Raw genomic sequence first — 4116 nt, 5'->3', positions numbered from 1 at the left:
GATATTTGCACTTAGTGGCGCCGAGTCAGTGGACTTGATGAAGTGGCTGGTATGTCTCTTTCTTTAGCTTTTGTCAAATGACATTTCTTATTCTTGTTGGTTCAAATTTATTGTTATATCCCGTACTTTGTTCATTGGGACAATCCGAGTTAACCTCGATAAGTTAAGGACAAGCCTAGTCCGGGGGAGCGAAGTAGAGATTTTTAACTACGATTTTGTTTTAAGACATGAGTTGTGTATGATTTTGTTGGCATGGGATACTAAGGAAAAAGTTGGGGCTAAAGTGAATATTGGAAAGCTAAAGTTGGTGAAAAATGAGCAAAAAAAAAAAAAAAGAAAAAGAGGGCCATGTGGCCGGCCACGTAGGTGTGAGTCGGAATATATGAAATAAAGGATGACTAAGTAGTGAAAAAGAACCTTGGAGAGAAAAAAAGGCTCCATTCGGCCATAGTAAGGAAAAAAATAGAAGATCAAAATCCTCTCCAAAAAAATATTTTCCTTAAGCTTTTCAACTCATTAGAAGGTGAAGAACAACGAGGAGTGGTTGTTGGAGTAGTAAGAACAAGAGTTCATTCAAGAACAAACCCTAGATAAGTTGAAGAAACAAGTGAAGAAGGTAAGGTCTAATCCTCTTTTTCATATGTTATGAATGGTTTGTGCATGCTATAGTATGTAGAAAATAAATGGAATTCATGAAAATATGCATGTTGGGGTGCTTGGCCGTGTAGATGTGTGTGTGTGTGGGAGTGATGAATTAGTTGCATGTAGCATGTTTGTGTGTTGTTGTAGTGTGTAGAATTGGATGAAAATCATGAAACCTTGGATGTTGGTGTTGAACCGTGAGTGATGGGTTGGCCGTGTATATGCCATGTTGTGTAGAAGTGAAGCATTAATTCTATTTAGTATGTTTGGAAGGTTGTGTTGTGGATTCTATGATGAAAATGAAAGATTAATGATTCAAATTGATATGGGAATGGTTACGGGCTGATTTGGAAATTAATGTGATTTTAATGGAATTTTTATATTTATGAGAATGACATTGTTAGAGTGTGAACTGTTGGTGCAAGTCATGATTCGGAAGTTGAGAATGTGTTATGGATATTGTTCTCGGGTTTGGGACAGTTTTCGGGTAAGTTGGAGCATTTGTTGGATTGTTGGAAATATTGTGTGGATTGTTTAAAGAGTTCTTGAATATTGTTTGAATGGTTTCGGATTGGTAATTGCATATGTGAGTATTAGTGTTAGTTTGATTATATATTGGTTTGTATGTATATAGTTGTAGTGAGCATAATTGGAATGTTGTCGGAATATGTGGAGAAAACTTATAAATGTTCGAATACGCTTCGAATTGATTATTGATGTTGTTGGGATAGTTGTTGGTATCGTTGTTGTTGAATTTGGCCGAGTTAAATTCTCGGGGTTGTGCATTTACGAAAGTCTTTGTGAATCTTTCGTAGAATCATGTGCTAGTTCGGGAAATAAGCTCCTAAATGCCTATAGCTAATATTTGGTATTTATTGGAGTTATGTAGATCTTGGGGAGCCCGAGACATAGGTGTGATTTGGATTAGCTTTGAGAGCAATCGAGGTATGTAAAGCTTGGCCCTTCCTCCTTTTGGCATGCCTTAGTTGTAAATAGGCTATGACACGAGCCTCGAGGAAACTCTACTCTCGCGATCCGAGCATGTCCGTGATTCTATTTGTTTCTTGGTCTTCGTATGCTTGATATGATGAAATATTGGCCCTTATGTCTTTGGAATATTTGATTTGCAAATGTTGCGCCAAAAAAGTTTTGTTTTTAAAAGAGTTCCATAACTACGAACCAGATCGTAACTTTCACGAAAAGGCTCGGATTGCCTCGATATGTTCGTAGGATATCTTGTGGTATATGATGACTATGTTTTTCATAGGCGGGCCCGACAGGTCGACACTCGTCCGCGGGTCCCGCGACTTTCCTTTTTATGTTTATGATGACCTTTGAAAGAATATGGTATTACTATTATCCCGACCTCGAGTATAATCAGTTTACTTATCTGTTGAGTCTGAAATGAGGATTCTTATACTTATGATTCCGATACGTAACTATGATTCCTACAGTTCTATTTGATATGTCTCCGAGTGACATTCGGGGGAAAACTTGATTTGACTATTCTCTGATTTTAAATGATAATTCGTTTTGACTGTTCTATGGAGTTTTTGAAAGTGATTTAAACTGCATATAGTCTCCCACGACTCTGCTCGTGCACATGGTTATATCTTTCGCCGAGTCCCGGCCCGGTTGTGTATCGTGCGCACTATATGATATGTTCGGTTCGCCGGTTGATACCTCATATAGGGGCGGGGTACCGTGTGTATGTAATGTTGCGTTGGATTCTCGATCGCGGTATGTGATGTTACCGCTGGATTCTTGACCGCGGTACGTGATGTTGCCACCGGGATTCTTGACCGCGGTATGTGATCTTGCCGCTAGACTTTTGACCGCGGTATGTCGGGTTTCGGAGATATGAAATCTTCTGGAGTATGAAGTGTTATGGCGCCATTGACGGGCGGGCGACCACATTTTCTGAGCTCTATGCATGTTTTGTCTTTTGAAAATAAACATTTTGGCATCCGGATATGCACTTATTTTCCGTACTTCTGTTTCGATTATGACTTAGATTTGTTCACTGTATCTTCTGCTTTGCATGCTCGGTACATATTCCGTCCGACCCCGCTCTTCGGGGGCGCGTTTCATGCCGCGGTACAGACGCACAGTTCGGTGATCCACCAGTCTAGGACACCTTTTCAGCTGTTGGAGTGCTCCCCTTTTTTTGGAGCCTACATTTTGGTATATATTCGTCCGTTGCATTTGTATTTGTTTGTCCAGGGGTACGGCGGGGTCCTGTCCCGTCATATGATTATGTTAGTCTGTTTAGAGGTCCGTAGACGTATATGTGGGTTGAGCCTTACCGTTCGTGCGTGTTTGTATGATATATGTTTTGGGCGATCCTATTCACCGTAGCAGCCTTGTCGGCTTGCATCTGTATATGTTTTGGGCCGACGCGCCATTTGATAGCCTTTCCGGCTTCTGATATATGTATATGTTTGTGTTTGAGATAGTTTGAGATAATTTGAGACAGCGTCTGTTATTTGTATACGTATAAGCCATCTGATTCGGACTTACGAATATGTTTAGGTGCCCAACTCGGGCACTAGCCACGGCCTACGGGGTTGGGTCGTGACATTTATGGGACTGTTTTGGTTCTTTATTTTTTGGGACTGTTTTGGTGATTTTGTTGGACTGTGTTGGTTCAGTTATTTGGGACTGTTTTAGTTCAATTTTGGGATGGTTTTAGTTATTTTGTTGGACTGTTTTTTTGGACTGGTTTTTGGGGACTGTTTTTTTGAACAGTTTTTTGGGACTGTTTTGGTCATTTTTTGGACTGTTTTTTTGGACAGTTTTTTGGGACTGTTTTTGTGGACTGTTTTGTGCGGAGTGTTTTTTCTAGACTCTTTTTTTTTTGACTGTTTTTGGGGACTGTTTTGGTCATTTTTTGGATTGTTTTTTTTGGACTGATTTTTTTGGACAGTTTTTTGGGACTGTTTTGTGCGGACTGTTTTTTCTAGACTGTTTTTTTTTGGACTGTTTTTGGGGACTGTTTTTATGGACTGTTTTTTTTGGACTGTTTTTGTGGATTGTTTTTTGAGGACTGTTTTTTTTTTTTTGGACTGTTTTTGGTCATTTTATTGTACTGTTTTTTGGCACTGTTTTTGTGGACTTTTTTTTTTTGGGACTGTTTTTTTTTTTTTGACAGTTTTTTGCGGACTTTTTGTTGGGACTTTTTTTAGACTGTTTTTTGCGGACTTTTTTTAATTGTTAATTTTGATTTTTTTGTAAGAACCCGCAGGGTCAAGCGGTACCTCAAGATGAGATCTTTAAGATGACTCACACGAGGAAGGAGAAGAACGGCCGATGGTAATGCAGACGGGGTTGAGGCAAGGGCCGAGCGAACTTGGGTAAGTCGTTAGTTAACAATAATATATATTTTTTGTACTAAATTAGACTATTAACATTGTATCCTTTAATTTTGTAACGGCTTTAATACTTTGGGAGTTTCGAGCCACTCTACCCAAGTAC

Source organism: Lycium ferocissimum, chromosome 2, assembly GCF_029784015.1.
Source record: "Lycium ferocissimum isolate CSIRO_LF1 chromosome 2, AGI_CSIRO_Lferr_CH_V1, whole genome shotgun sequence".
In the NCBI taxonomy this organism is placed as follows: domain Eukaryota; kingdom Viridiplantae; phylum Streptophyta; class Magnoliopsida; order Solanales; family Solanaceae; genus Lycium; species Lycium ferocissimum.
This window is presented reverse-complemented; position numbering follows the sequence as displayed.